At 42.9% G+C, this 16,759-nt stretch overlaps 1 pseudogene; it reads right to left on the minus strand.

Annotated features, from left to right (window-relative positions):
- Positions 1–5,717: 5,717 nt before the first annotated feature.
- LOC138395965 (large ribosomal subunit protein uL6 pseudogene) overlaps positions 5,718–16,759 on the minus strand; it is a 40,859-nt pseudogene continuing 29,817 nt past the window's right edge.

A 16,759-nucleotide genomic window follows, 5' to 3' on the forward strand; every position in this document is an offset into this window, starting at 1 on the left:
CATCCAGTGTAATAGCCAGGCATGGTGGCTCACACTTGTAATCCCAGGTACTCGGGAGGCTGAGGCAGGAGGATCGCTTGAGGCCAGGAGTTGAAGACCAGCTTTGGCAACATAGCGAGACCTCCATCTCTTTAAAAAAAAAAAAAAAAATAAGCTGGGTACGGTGATGCGTGCCTGTAGCCCCAGCTACTCGGGAGGCTGAGGCGTGAGCCCAGGACTTTGAGGTTGCTGTGAACTGTGATCACACTACTGCATTCCAGCCTGGGTGACAGAGTGAGACCCTGTCTCTTAGGGAAAAAAAATACCCAAAATATCAATTTGTACATCTTAAATATATACAATATATACAATATTTTTTTTTTACTCCAGCCCAGGTTCTTATCCAAAATATATACAATTTTAATTTGTCAGTTATACCTCAATTAAGCTGCCAAAAGCCTCCCTTCCGCACTTGCTTGCCAGCCAAAAGCTGTACAGAGAAGGCTTCTGCTTTGCTTCCAGCTTCCTAACTTTGCACAGGTGGCTTTAGTTGGGTCACATCCCAGTCTCTAGCTGCAAAGTGTGGCGTCTGCAAAATGTAGGTTTAAACTTTCTGTCCTTTCCAGCTAGGAGGCAGATGAGGTGAGGTTAAACAAGCCAGTCCCTCGTCCCCATCACTCCTGCCTGTCTGTGGGGAATACTGGGGGTGGGGGGGGGTTGGGGGTGTGTGTGTGGGTGTTGGCGAGTGTTGAGAAGATACCAGGTGCAACACAAACAACACTGTGCTGCTAAACACTGACTCCAACTGTCAATATTTTCCAAGCTTATCTTTAGGACAATACTGTGTACTTTGTTACAGGGTAGCTTTTATTATCAATTACATCGTGATGACCGTCTCTGGTGTTTGTCAAATAAACCTAATGAGCCCCAATCACTGACGGGCAGATTTCAGTTTATTTATATTTGAAGAAAAATGATGAGTCTGGACTTCTGTTTGCCACAAAATGTTTTTATGGTTCATGTCCTTACGTAAAAAGACTGAAATGTTTGCATTATTTATCTAAAAATACATTCTCAGTGTTTGGTAGGAACAGCAATTTTGACACACTCTTTTCACTATAAAGATACGTAGGGCTGGGTGTCAGGTCCAGATAAATAGTGAGGAGAACCCAAAATGGCATCAACACTGGTCTGACTGGTCTGATCTCTCCAACGCACAGAATTACCCATTTCTTGCAGCTCTGTGTTAAGCATGTTCTGTAAAAGTTAATCAAATTTCTCTAACCATTAGCTGATAAAGCAGCAGGGAATTAAGCTAGCCTAATTGGTTTGGGAACTAAATCAGACAGAACAAACATAGAGCAGAGCACAGGGTAGGACAAATTGGATGTTTGTTGGCCTCATCTAAAGAAATAGGTTACTTTTGATAGAACCGTAATTCCTTGTCAACCATGGGGTTCCTGAGCAGTACTCTGGTCGATAAAACCGAAATTGGCAGATTAGTGTCTTTGAAAATTGGGGGTTGGGATAAAAGTAAAGTGGCACGTGCACATCTAATACTACTTTATACAGACACATATACACTTTAAAATATATGTAGTAAATAATGTTCTGAAGATAACTACTTCCAAAAGCAGTCATTGGTAATCCTTAAAAATCACTTTCTTCTGCTGTTAGGAAACTTTGCTGCAGCTGCGTCATGGACTGATACAGCTGCTGTTTATGCTGTTCATCCTGCACTTCCCCCTGAAATGTGATTATGGAGATTTTCATACATACAGCAAAGCTGAAAGAATTTGACAGTGAACACCTGTGGGGAGCAAACACCTGTATACCCACCACCTAAATGCTACCCTCCACATTTTATTAAGCTGGCTTCCTCGCCTATATATCCATCTGTATTAGTTATTTATTGCTGTACAACAAATTACCCCAAACTTGGCAGCTTATTTAAAACAATAACCATTTATTATCCCACACGGTTTCTGTGAGCCAGGGATCTGGGAGTGGCTGGGTGGTTCTGGCTCGGGTGCCCTGGGAGGTTCCAGTCCTCTGCGGCTTGACCGGGGCAACACCGTCCACCTCTAGCAAATGGGTGTTGCGACGGTGACCTAGATGTGGGAGAAGAGCTGGGGAGTTCAGGGAATTCCCCGGCGGTGGGACTTGCCCAGGGCCTGTATCCACGGGCACAGCAATCCGGCCAGGGGAGCCAGGGCACAGGTGCAGAGAAATTCGCATGGAGCGTGAAGCAGAGTGAGAGCGTTGCTCAGACACACATGCAGAGGGCAGAAAGGGTTTATGGTGATAGATGGCACTGGGGGAGTGGCTTTAATGGCTCCTAAAAGGAAGGTGCCTCAGCTCCTGAGATGGAAATTGTTAGACACAGTCATTGACGTTAGAGAAACAGCAGCACTGTGAGATTTATTTTCCTGGTACCTATATGTTGTTCAAACATTCAGTGTGGTACCGAGGTTGAAATATTGTGAACGGCTCCCACTTTGTGCAGCTTTGTTCTACTGAGAGCTTTTGTTTTTCGACCTCACAGCACATCTTCCTCATTTTTAAATTTGTATTCCTGTTCCTGACCCCAGAATAGGGCCAAACTGGACAACAGTAAGGTCTGTGAGAATGTTTGGCTCTCCCTAAGCCAGGAGGGTGACAGCTACTGCTCCTCCAATACAGAGGTGAAGTCCCTGCCCGGGACACCGGTGGGAAGGCAAAGGTGGAGAGGGCGCTTCCTGATGGTGTGCGGAGGAGTTTGGTGAGGGTTTTGAAGTCCTCAAGCAGGGACGGGAGGAGGAGAGCTCGCTGCAGCTCTGGGCTGAGGCCAGCTACCCTCTGGGCAACTGTTTACTTTCCACTCTCCCTGGCAGGCAGGCATTTCCTTTGATGTCCATCAGGGACCTGCCTCTGTCCTGGCAGCTTCCTGGTGGTCTGCTGGCAGCAAGTGGGTGCTTTTCCGGATCAGTAGGGGTGGGGTAGGCCTGCCCAGGGAGGATAATCCAGGAGAGGTTCACTTTTCTGAACCAGGTAGAGAAGGTCTTAGCACTCTCTTGATTTGAAGGGGAGGATCATCCTCTATGGTCAAAGAAGAGAGTAAACAATGAAGAACACCACATCGGGCCAAGTCAGTGACCCATGAATAAAGTATTCTAAGCTTTTAGTGTTGGAGAACCTTGGAGATCACATTGTGTAGCTCCTTCATTTAAAGATAAGAAAGAAACTAGAAGCCAAGGGACGAGACAGCTAGTTCAAGTCCAGGCCAAGTAGGCCCCAGAAGTCCTGGTTCTCTGTTAATAAAGGCTGCTATTTATTTTGTACCTACTCTGTATGTGTTGGATTTAGTAGACTGGAACTTTACACAGTGCCCATTCATTAATTATATTACAAAGATAAGACGTTGCCTTTAAAATTTTTTTCCAAAATAATAAGTTATGTAGCACTTATGACATTAGCACTTGCCAGGTACTGTTCTATTCACATATTTCTTCCAGATAGAAGTACTCATTTAATCTTCTAAAAACCTGTGGGGTAAATACTATTTCTCTCTCCATTTTATGGATGAGGAAACCGAGGCATGAAGAGGTCAAGTTAACGTCTGTCAGGTGATGTGGTGTCTAGCTAGTGAGATTTAAAGCCAAGCCTGCTGGCTTCACAATCCATGTGCTTAACCACACTATACCCTAATTGCCTGTGTACACATTAGTACTGTTTACTGACTGTTCAAAGCGTTCTATTTTCCAGGCATGTGATGGGCTTGCACTTCCTGGCCTCCTTGTGTTTAGGGGGCCATGTGACTACTTCTGGCTAACGAGTTGTGAGAAGTGTGTTGTGTCACTTCTGGAATGGGTCACTTAATCACTAGTGTGTAACCCTCCAGATCCCTCCTGCCGTCTGCCTGGAGGCTGGCCAAGCTCCAGATGGTGGTTGCTCTGTCAGCCTGGGCAAATCAGAGAGGAAATAGCTTCGGCCAACCCTAAGTGGATGGAGCGTAAGTGCAAACTCAACTTCTGTTGTTTAGCTGCTGAGATTTTGGGCTTGTTTGTCCCACAACATAACTTAGCCCATCCTGACTGATGTAGTCTTTAATGTGCCTGACATTTTAAGGAGCACATTAACAAGTAAGTTGGGCACTTAAAAGTCTTTCCAAAAATCTGTTTTTAGCCCCATTGGGTAGCATTCATTTTCTTCTTTATGTACAGAAAGCAGCTTCTACTATGGAAATGGCATGGAGCTTGAGATTGAAATTTTCTAGTTTTTGGTCCTTATTATGTTTTTAATACAACAGCTTTATTATGATATAGTTTACATACCATAAAATTCACGTATTTAAAGTGTACAGTGATTTTTGGTGTATTCAGAGTTGTGCAGTCATCATCACACTCAATTTTAGAACATTTTCGTCACCTCCAAAAGAAACCTGCACCCTTAGCAGTCACTCCCATTTTCCTCCAATTCCCCCAGCCCTAGTCAACTACTAATTCTACCTCTACCTTTTCTAGACATTTCATATAATCATAAAGCACGTAAGTTCCGTGAGTGAAGGCAGGGATGCTTGGTCTCCTCTGTGCTGTAACTCCGGTGCCACACACAGTGCCCAGCGCAGAGTACATCTGTGCTCGGTGTGTGTCTGCCGGGTGAGTGAATGGTTGCCGCAGGCAGGAGCTGACAGCTGGGTGGTGATAGCTGCTGTTGCTTAGCATTGCCCTGGATGGAGAATAGAGGGACGATCGACTCACCTGCTGACAATCTGTCTTCTCTTCACCCAGAAACTTCTGTGTCAGGGCTTATTATAAAAAGGCAAACACAGGTGCAGTGAGGGTGCCTTGCCCTTGATGTGGAGTAGGTCATAAGTAAAACGCCCCGTTGCAGGGCTGAGGTCATGTAGGGGTATGAGCAGGCCCACCACAGCCCAGGTTCCTCTTCCTCCATATACTCTTCCCAAGTCCACACTTTTCTCGGGACCTCACTGGATTCCCTCTCCGCCATGGAAGCCTACTGTCTCTGGTCTTCTTTCTCCTGGATACCTGGCTAGAGGTATCAGTTGTACCCATTTCTCAGAGGCACACACCGAGGCATTGGGAGATTCCTGCTGCTCTAAGTAGTGCTTCAGCCACTGCTGATTTGCCAGTCTGTGGATCTCCTACCCTCACCTGCAGACCCAACCCTGGGCAGCCTGTTTGCTTTTTTTGAAGTAGGAGGCAGAGTAGGTCAGTGGTTAAAAGCATAGTCTATGGGCTAGGTGTGGTGGTTCACACCTGTAATCCTAGCACTTTGGGAGGCTGAGTTAGGAGGAACGCTTGAGGCTAGGAGTTCATGACCAGCGTGAGCACTATAGTGAGACCCTGTCTCTACAAAAAAAAAAAAAAAAAGTAGGGCGTGGTGGCATGCACCTGTAGTTCTAGCTAGTCAGTAGGCGCAGGCAGGAGGATCACTGGAGTGTAGGAGTTTGAGGTTGCAGTGAGCTATGATGACACCACTGTACTCTATCCTGAGCAACAGAGGGAGACCACGTCTCAAAAAAAAGAACAAACAAAAAAAAACAAACATTAGCATAGTCTGTGGGGTCAGGGAGTCTGAGATTTGAGGGCCAGATATGCTATTTATTAGCTGTGAGGCTGTGGGCAAGTTATGAAACCTTTTTGAGCCTTTGTTTCCTATCTGTAAGATGGGCATATGAATAATACAATAATATGAATAGAGATTTCATTACATCATTAAAATGTTACAAATAGGTCTCAGGAATCATCTGGCATCTTGTTTCTGTAGCTGGACAACTCTTGGATTTTATTCATCAGCCTGCTGAACTGCTGCTTTTTCAGACACATAGATACCATCCAAAACTTTTTTGATATCGTTGTTTTTAACTGTTGTGGCTTGTGGAATCAAAGCAGCTGAATTTGAAACAAGTTCAGTGTCATTTCCTTCAAATATTAACTCATCCTTCTGGGCTTCAGATACTGAACAAACAACACCTGGCCTCATCTGAACCCTGCAGATGTATTTTTCACCCAAGAAATTTTAGATTTTGGGAGGGTGGCAGCGGAGACAAGGGATGCCGCCCCAGGAGTGGGAGCTGCCCTATCCCCTCCTCTTACACTTGGCATTGCAACCAATAGAGGCTGTGTCTACCATGGGAAAAAAAAAAAAAAATTCAGATTTCAACAAGAGACCGGTTCTCGTGGATAACGATGTTTGTGGGGAAGTGAGCACACACAGACCTCATATGGTAACGGAAGCCCCGTGTAACACCCTGATCACGTTCTGTGCGTGACAGTGTGAGCAGTAGCCAGTTCTTCTCTGTTTCTCCACCGTATGTCAACCTGGAGCCTCTTCTTTTTCTTTCTAAGGAGACTGAGGTCTACATTGATGTGATTTAAGTCCCTCCACAGGGTTCCTGCGGGGCCCTTAACGATAACTACATCTCTTCAGAGTGATGGCAACGTTTTCTGCAATGTCAACAGTCTGAGTGCTGACAATGGTCTTCGTTCTCGCTGTAGATGAGGCAAAGAGGATGTAGAACCGTTTAAGTCAGGGGCATGGATCTTTATCCCAGAGCAATGGAAATCCATATTAGTTTACTAGGGCTGCCACTACAAAATGCCACAGATGGGGTGGCTAGGACAACAGAAATTTATTATTTCAGTTTTGGAGGCTAAAAGTCCAAGATCAAGGTGAATTTTGAATTGTTGGCAGGGTTAGTTTCTCCTGAGGCCTCTCTCTGTAGCTTGCAGATGGTCACCTTCTTGTTGTGTTCTCATGTGGCTTTATCTCTGTACACCTACACCCCTGGGGCCCCTTCTCTTATAAGGACACCAGTCATATTGGATGAGGGCCCCAACTTTATGATCTCGTTTAACTTTACCTCTTTAAAGGCCTTATCTCCAAGTATAGTCACATTCAAAGGTGGGGTTAGGGTTAGGACTTTAGCATATGAATTTGGTGGGAGGGGCCATAATTCCACCCATATCAAAAGCTGTTGAAGGTTTTTAAGCTAGGGAGAGACTGGCTTTAATTTTTGGATTGAGAATATCATTCTGGTAGTACTGTAGAAAAAAGATCAGAGTGAGCCAAAGTAGATTCAGGATAGTTAGGCATCTATTGCAGAAACCCAGACAAGACACAATGCCAGTTGGGATTATATTATGGTGTGGTAGTATAGACAGATGTGAGAGAGATTTAGAAAGCAATATCAGCAGGATACAGTGAGGGATTGAAGCATTCAATAGAGGGAAAGGGAAAAGTCAGATTTCAAGGTCAACTCCAAGATTTTAGACTGGCATATTTGCAATAAGGAACACTGGATGAGACTAGATTGGAGAAAGATGAGTTTGGTCTTAGAACTGAGTGTTAGAGTTGAGGTGCGTTTGAGACATCCACGTGGAAATGGTAAGTAGGTAGTCGGATATTTGCATCAGGAGTTTGGAAGAGAGACTTGGAATATGGATATGAATTTGAGCATCTTGGGCCTACAGCTGGTAACAGTACCTAGTATAATGCCTGGCATATTTTAAATTCTTGATAAATGTTTTTTGAAAAAAAAATTGTGGTCTAACCTGTTTCTTTGACATGAGCTGGGGCAGGGTTTAAGGATAGTACATAATCATTTTCTTAGAAAGACTATCTACTGAAGAAGAAAATTGTAGAATGCATCTCCAAACAAACAAATGATTCTTGGGATCACGTGATATCTTATGTATGGGTAATTGACTTTCCTAATAAGAATGTTGAAAAGAGGTTAGAAAATTAACTCAAGCTATGAGGCTAAGTGGAAATCCGGTACCTCTTTTCATTTTCCTGAAAGCCTTGCAGCCTGCAGCTGTCTAATCTGGTGCATGGCTCCACGGCACCATCCGGCAGTTACTTCCACAGATGCATGAGCAGGAGTCTGCCGCATATGCTTGGCCGAAATCTGTCAGCATAACAACAAATAGCAAACATTCAAAAAATAGCAATTACCGCAGCTAAACCACCAAGGATGAGAAAGATGGGGGCCCAGGGTCTTATCAAAATGGTCTTCTGTCAACAGTTCACATCACTATTTCCTAGATTATCAATGGCTGAACCAGGTGGGAACTGCTGCCCAGATGAACTGAGTATTCCCTCGGACCTTTTTTTTTTTTTTTTTTTAAAGACAGAGTCTTGCTCCGTTGCCCGGGCTAGAGTGAGTGCCGTGGCGTCAGCCTAGTTCACAGCAACCTCAAACTCCTGGGCTCAAGCGATCCTCCTGCCTCAGCCTCCCGAGTAGCTGGGACTATAGGCATGTGCCACCATGCCAGCTAACTTTTTTTTCTATGTATATTTTTAGCCGTCCAGATCATTTCTTTCTATTTTTACTAGAGACGGGGTCTCACTCTTGCTCAGGCTGGTCTTGAACTCCTGGCCTCGAGCGATCCTCCCGCCTTGGCCTCCCAGAGTCCTAGGATTACAGGCGTGAGCCACCGAGACTGGCCCTTTCCCTCGGACTTTGATTTCTAGGCTGCAGGGTGGGAGAGGAGAGCAGACACGGCCCTTCTTATTTCATATGAACAAGAATGGTGCATGACAGCCGATACTAATAGCTTCAATTATGATAGTAGTCGCTGTTTGTTTTCTCTTAGTGCAGAGCAGTAGGTAGGCAGATACAAGAAAAAAAATTAGCACAATAAATGTCTTCCCACATTCTCTTATTTTTAAAACGCAATTCTTAAAGAATCACAGGAGATAACATGCTGAGAAATACAGAGATTTTATTTAATGTTGCCCTGGTATATTCAGAGTTTTATTTTTTTAAATTTCAAAATATTATGGGAGCATAAATGTTTTTTGTTCCAGGGCTATTAGTGTGCCTATCACCCAAATAGCATTCATTGTACCTGTTTGGTAGGTTTTTATTCCTCCCCTCTCCCCACCCGCTCCCTCCCCCTTCTTAACGTCCAATGGCTTTTACTTCTCTCTGTGCCCATGTGTGCCCGTCAGTTAGTTCCAAATTATTAATACATGTGGTATCTGTTTTTCCGTTCCTGAGATACTTCACTTAGGAAAATGGTCTCCAGTTCCATCCAAATTGCTGCAAAAGATATTAACTCATTCCTTTTTATGGCTGAGTACTCCATGGTGTATATATTCATATGTACCACATTTTGTTAATTCACTCATGAATTGACAGGCCTGTGGGTTGATTCCACATCTTTGCAATTGTGAATTGTGCTGACATAAACATTCAAGTGCAGGTGTCTTTTTGATAAAATTACTTCTTTTCCTTTGGGTAGATAACCAGTAGTGGGACTGCTGGATTGAATGATAGGTCTACTTTTAGTTCTTTGTGGAATCTCCACACTGTTTTCCATAGAGGTTGTACTAATTTACAATCTCACCAACAGAGTATAAGCGTTCCTTTCTTTCTGCATCCATGTCATCATCTATTGTTTTTTTTGACTTTTTAATAATAGCCATTCTGACAGGGGAAAGGCAATATCTCATTGGGATTTTTTTTGCATTTCCCTGGTGATTAGTGTTGCTGAACATTTTTTCATGTCTGTTGGTCATTTGTCTATTTTCTTTTAAAAAGCTTCTATTCATGTCTTTTGCCTACTTTTTAATGGGGTTGTTTGTTTTTTTTCTTGCTGATTTGAGTTCTTTGTACATTCTGGATATTAGCCCTTTATTGGATGTATAGTTTGCAAATATTTTCTCCCATTCTGCAGGTTGTCTATTTGCTCTGTTGATTATTTTCTTTGCTGTGTAGAAGCCTTTTAATTTAATTAAGTCCTATTTATTTTCATTGTTGCTGTAATTGTCTTTGGGGTCTTAGTCATAAATTCTTTGCCTAGGATGATATTTAGAAGAGCTTTTCCTACATTTTCTTCTAGAATTTTTATGGTTTCGTGCCTTACATAGTCTTTTATCCATCTTAAATTAATTTTTGTAAGTGGTGAGAGATAGGGGTCCTGTTTCATTCTTCTGCATGTGGCTATCCAATTTCCCCAGCACCACTTATTGAATAGGGCTTATTTTCCCCAGTGTATGTTGTTGTCTGCTTTGTTGAAGATCAGTTGGTTGTAGGCAGATAGTTTTATATCTGGGTTCTCTATTCTGTTCCATTGGTGTATGTCCCTATTTTTATAACAATACCATGCTGTTTTGGTTGCTATAGCCTTGTAGTATAGTTTGAAGTCTGGTGATATGGTACCTCCAGATTTGTTCTTTTTGCTTAAGATTGCTTTAGCTATTTGGGCTCTTTTTTGGTTCCAAATGAAGCGTAGAATTATTTTTTCTAGATCTGTGAAATATGACTTTGGTATTTTGATAGGGCTTGCGTGGAAATCTGTAAATAACTTTGGGCAGTATTGACATTTTAACAATGTTGATTCTACTGATCTGTGAGCATATGTTTTTCCATTTGTGTCATCTGGGATTTCTTTGATCAGTGTTTTGTAGTTCTACCTGTAGACAACTTTCACCTCTTTGATTAAGTATATTCCTAAGTATTTTAATTTCTTTGTAGCTATTGTAAATGGTATTGAGTCTTTGATTCTCAACTTGACTGTTATTGGTGTATAGAAATGCTAATGATCTGTATACATTGATTTTGTAACCTGACACTTTGCTGAATTTATTTATCAATTTCAGGAGTCTTTTGGTGGAGTCTTTGAGATTTTCTAGATGTAAGGTCATATTGTCAGCAAAAAGTGATAGTTTGACCTCCTTTTTTCCTATTTGGATACTCTTTATTTCTTTCTCTTGCCTGATTGCTCTGGATAGGACTTCCAGTACTATGTTGAAAAGACGTGGTGACAGTGGGCATCCTTGTCTTATTTCCAGTTCTTAGGGGAAATGCTTTCAACTTTCCCCCAGTCAGTATGATGTTGGCTGTGGGTTTGTCATACATGGCTTTTATAATTTGGAGGTATGTTCCTTCTATGCTTAGTCTCTCTTCTATGCATTTATAATACTAATTTTAAAAAATAAAATTTGTATATTAACAATTGTGTATATGTGGTTTTATAACCTATACTTTGAATGATATTCCTTTCGAGCCTCCAATGTAAGTTCTTTGGCCAGTGTTGATAATCGAAGTGCCTCAGTATCAACTTGTGCATCTCCCCAGGAAGAATCTGCTAACATACCTAGGGCCTGTTTTCAGGGTCTGCCTATCATGGTCCCATCATGGATGAGACTTGTCAGGGGGAATTCTCTAGCTAATTCTGAATCTAATTAATTTCTGGCCTGAAAGAATGCATACATGATATGTTGGCATCTAAGCCATGGGAAAAGGGGCCTGGGAGATGCTTTGTTGATGCTCTAGTCTCCAAACCCCTACTTAAGGAGCTCATTTGCATCTCTGAATGGCCAAAGTAAAATAGCATCATAGAATCAACTGCCAAATAGCTTCTTGAAGGGTGAGCTGAAACAGGAATGCTCCCTCAAGACCCGCTGAAGGGGGGGAGATTAAGAAATGAAATTTGATTGGGGGTGTCATCTTGAAACAGTGTGATAACCCTTCTTGACAGGTCATAAAACAAACCGATATCCTCCTAAATTGGAAATTGTGTGTCAGTCCTGTTTGGTTCATCTCCTTCATTTTGACAGTGACGTACTGGTGCTTTGCAAGATCCATGGAAGGGATTTTAGCTCCCTGGGTCAACTGTATACACTAGTGGCCTAGGAAGTTTTCTTGGGGCAACCTCAGAAAATTTAGGGAATAACATCTCTTGGTTCCAGGGAAATTTTTGGTAGAAATTGTTTTTTCTTTTCTTCCAGAGGAGATTAGGAGGAGCTCCACCCATTTAGATTTGCAGCATTCCTGGTCTCCAGCATTAGCCCCACCAGGCACTGCATAAGGGGAGGAAGGGATCAATTCTGGGGTCCCAAAGCCCTGCCTCCAGAGTGTCAGGGAGGCAAGGTTCAGGTACTGGGGATTGCTTCAGATCACATCCTAGCCAGTGATGCAGGGATGACATTTTGTGCCTTGGGTCAGCCTAGGGGAGATGGAGGCAGCAGAGTCCTCCCTGAGAGCTGGAGCAGCCTCTTCAGTCTGTTGTTTTATTCTCACTTAATAAAACTGCAAAGGTGTTAATGTGTGCCAAAGTGTATTTGGTTGTGGACTTCAGAAAAGGAAGGAAATGCACTACTGTCAGCTGTCAGTTTTGCATTAGACAAGATCTGGCATCCTGCCTTTTCTTTCTGAAGGCTGTTTGCTTCTTTGCATTGATAAGTAGCTGCCTTCTTGGGAGAGGCCAGGGATGGCCAGCTCTTGGTGAATGAAAGAAGAGACTTTGCCTTTAAAGATTATCATGCAAAAAACCTAAAGAAAAGATATTTCAAGAAGGCTTCTTCTGTTACTGGTCCAGCCTATGGTTGGAGCACCCTCAGGCTCTTTTTTTTGTGGGGGGTGGTACCCATATTTAGGTGCATTGCAAAAGGTGGAAAAAACCAAGCACTGAACTTTTTCTAAGAGCTTAGAGGTACCGATCTGCAGCCACAAGGGGATCCTCCTTTATGCCTTTATCCTCTTGATAACTCATTCTTGTTCTGCCCAGAGAACAGCTTTATTTAGTTCCCTTCTGGATCTAAAATTCTGTTTTTACCATAAATCTAGTATTTCCTCTGTTCTTTGCCCCAAATGCCGTAGTGATGCTGTGAAAGGTTTGCTAGAGCAGGATTTGCGGTGTGCCCAGGCTGCCAGCCTCACGGTTCTGTGCTCGGATTCCTTAGTGACCGGAGCATATAGTTTTTGTTTACTTATTCAACACCCACTTAGGGCACTGCTGTGTTAGATGCTGAGCCTGCAGAAATGAATATGTTGAAGTCACGACCCTCGAGGAGTTTATAGCATGAATAAATCTTTTTTGGCTGAGTTGGTAATCTAATGTCAAAGAATAATCGTAACACGAAATTCTCTACCTCTGGGGTCTGATAATGATGTAGTCTGTTTGGCTGCCAAACATATTTCTATAATAAAATGAACTCATATGCAACCGATTAAAAGGTGAACGATGTCGGTGCATATGCGGTTTTCACCCTAGGCAAGGGGAGCCAGAATAGCGGGAGTAGAATTATAACCTTCGGTGGGAAGGAAAATGCCCTTAGCTCTGTTTTTACACCCATAGGAGCTCTTTATGCCCTCAGAAAATTAACATTGAGTACCTTTGTCCAAGCTCCCTCCCTAAAAACTTGCACCCCTGGCCTTAAGGGCTCTCGGGTGGCAGCAGGTCGCACTTCCTCCTGTCTTGTCTTTCACTGGGCAACCAGCGCTTCCATGCTGTTGATTTTGTGCACTTTTAATATTTCCTGTGGCATCCTCTTGCTGCCAGAGCTGCTGGCTTCCTTCTGAGTTAGTAGTTTTGTGCATGTGTATACTCTGGTTGCCATAGGTTTTGAATGGTTCTGAGTGGTTTGAATGGTCTTCCCCATCCGACTTTCCCCATAGGCCCTGGTGCTCACATCTGGAGAGCCAAGACGGTTGTACATCCATGAACTAAAGAAGTGGGAGTTTGAGCCTCCTTTCCCTCCTTTCAGCATTGCCCCAGGACCCTTTCTTCTATGAACTCTCAAGAAAGAGGGAGTGACCGCAGCTAACAGCCCATGATAGTTCTGTTTGCAGGCTCTGAAATACGGCTCCTCAAATTGCAGCCTTAGTCCCAGCTGGAGAGAGGCTCTAGTGGGAGGCCACCTATTCCACAGTGGCTCAGATTCTGCAGGGACATTTATGCCTTGTTTATAGTTTCCTGAATTGGGCATGGGGTGAGGGCTCCTAAACTATTGTATTAGGGTTCTCCAGGGAAGCAGAATCAATAGGAAATGTATATATCTAGAAAGAGATGTATTGTAAGATCGTAGCTCACACGATTACGGAAATTGAGAAGTCACATGATCTGCCTTCAGGTGGAGACCCAGGAAAACCAGTGATGTAGTTGGAAGGCCTGAGAGCCGGAGAGCAGGTGGTATAGATTCCAGTACAAGTCTGAAGGCCTGAAAAGCAGAAGTGCCAAGGGCAGGAGAAGATTCCCAGCTCAGCGGGCAGACAGAGACGTAGACCATCCTCTGCCTTTTTGTTCTGTTCAGGCCCTCAATAGATTGGATAATGCTCACCCACGTTGGGGAGGGCAGTCTGCTTTACTGAGTCTAACAACTCAGATGCTACTATTTTCCAGAAACATCCTTACACCCATAAATAATGTTTAACCAGCTGTCTGGGCATCCCTGAGCCCAGTGGAGTTGACACATAAAATTAACCTTCGCAAGTACAGGCGTACTTTGGAGATATTGCAGGTTTGGTTCCAGACCTCTGCAATAAAGCAAATCCCTCAATAAAACAAGTCACACAAATTGTTTTAGTTTCCCAGTACATATAAAAGTTATATTCACATGATACTGTAGTCCTGCGGTCCCCAACTCCCAGGCTGCAGACCAGTACCTGTCTGTAGCCTGTTAGGAACTGGGCCACACAGCAGGAGGTGAGTGGCAGGTGAGAGAATGAAGTATCATCTGTATTTATAGCTTTTCCCCATCGTTCACATCACTGCATAAGCTCCGCCTCCTGTCACATCAGCAGCAGCATTAGATTCTCAAAGCACAAACCCTATCATAGACTGTGCATGGGAGGGATCTAGGTTGTGCGCTCCTTATGAGAATCTAATGCCTGATGATCTGAGGTGGAGCTGAGGCAGTGATGCTAGTGCTGGGGAGCAGCTGCAAATACAGATTATCGTTAGCAGAGAAGTTTGACTACACAATAAATGTAATACACTTGAATCATCCTGAAACCATCCCTTCCCACCCCAGCCCGTGGAACCAGTTTCTTTCGTGAAACCGGTCCCTGGTGTGAAAAAGATTGGGGACTGCTGCTGTAGTCTGTTAAGTGTACAATGGTATTATGTCTAAAAAAAAAAAAAAAAAATGTACGTGCCTTAATTTTAAAAGTGATTATCATCTGAGCCTTTAGTGAGTTGTAATCATTTTGCTGGTGGAGGGTCTGGCCTTGATGCTGATGGTGGCTGACAGATCAAGGTGTAGTGGTTGCTGAAGGTTGGGGTGCCTGTGGAAATTTCTTAAAGTAAGGCCACAAAGAAGTTTGCTGTATTGATTGACTCTTCCTTTCATGAAAGATTTCTCTATAGCATGTGATGCTGTTTGATAGCATTTTGCCCATGGTAGAACTTCTTTCCAAATTTGTCAATGCTCTTACACCCTGCTGCTGCTTTACCAAGTAAGTTTATATAACATTCCAAATTCTTTGTTGTCATTTCAACAATCTTCACAGCATCTTCATCAGGAATAGATTTCATCTCAAGAAATCACTAATTCTTTGCTCGTCCATAAGAGGCAACTCCTCATCTGCTCAAGTTTTATCATGAGATTGAAGAAATTCAGTCACATCTTTGGGCTCCACTTCTAATTCCTGTTCTTTGTTATTTCCACCACATCTGCAGTTACTTCCTCCACTGAAGTCTTGAAACTACAAAGTCATCCATGAGGGGTGGAATCAACTTCTTCCAAACTCCTGTTAACATTGATATTTTGACCTCCTATGAATCATGAATGTTGTTAATGGCATCTAGAATGGTGAATCCTTTCCAGAATGTTTTCAATTTACTTTGCCCACATCCCTCAGAGGAATCACTATCTATGACAGCTATAACCTTACAAAATGTATTTAATATTCTTAAATAATAAGACTCAAAAGTTGAAATTACTCCTTGATCCGTGGGCTGCAGAGTGAGTGGATGCTGTGTTAGCAGCCATGAAAACAAAATTAATTTCCTTATACATTCCACTGAGCTCTTGGTGACCAGGTGCATTGTTAGTATATTTTTAAATATTTTAATTTTTTTTAAAGGAATCTTTTTTTCTGAGCAGTAGGTCTCAATAATGGACTTAAAACATTCTGTAAACCATGCTCTAAACAGATGTGCTATCATCTGGGCTTTCTCTATTCACAGAGCATAGGCAGAGTAGATTTAGCATAATTCTTAAACACCCTAGGATTTTTAGAATGCTACATGAGTATTGGCTTCAACTTCAGCCAGGTGCATTAACCCTTAACGAGAGAGTCAGCCTGTCCTTTGAAGCTTTGAAGCTAGGCATCAACTTTGCCTTTCCAGGTATGAAAGTCCTAGATGGCATCTTCTTCCAATAGAAGGCTGATTCATCTACATTGAAAATCTTTCACTCAGTGTAGCCACCTTCATCAGTGATCTTAGCTAGATCTTCTGGATAACTTGGTGCAGCTTCTACATCAGCATTTGCTGCTTCACCTTGCACTTTTATGTTATGGAGACAGTTTCTTTCCTGAAACCTTATGAAACAATCTTTGCTAGCTTGGAACTTTTCTTCTGCAGCTTTCTCTCCTCTCTGTCTTCATAGACTGGAAGAGAGTTAGAGCCTTGTTCTGGATTAGGCTTTGGCTTAAAGGAATGTGTTGTGGCTGGTTTGATCTTCTGTCTAGACTGCTCACACTTTCTATCAGCAAAAAGGTTTGCTTTGAGGAACAGATCTAGTTATTAAATTTCTACATTTGAATGTGAGGAGTTTAAAAGACTGTTGTACTTGTTTTCACCACACACAAACACAAAATGTAATAATGGGGAAGGCATTATTATCCTTGGTTTACTTTGGGAGTCATAAGTGAAGGATACGTGATAAATCATTGTTGCAGAGAGCCATGTGTCTGTAGCAATGAGAGATGGCTCAGTGGCTTGTGAGCACGCATCCACCTGCAGTAGGCGGAAGGTGTGCTCCTGTCTGGGAGTCCAGCCAAAGTGTGCCCATCTGTTCTTTCTCTTAGCTCCTGTTTTCG

Source organism: Eulemur rufifrons, chromosome 15 (assembly GCF_041146395.1).
Source record: "Eulemur rufifrons isolate Redbay chromosome 15, OSU_ERuf_1, whole genome shotgun sequence".
NCBI classification, from domain to species: domain Eukaryota; kingdom Metazoa; phylum Chordata; class Mammalia; order Primates; family Lemuridae; genus Eulemur; species Eulemur rufifrons.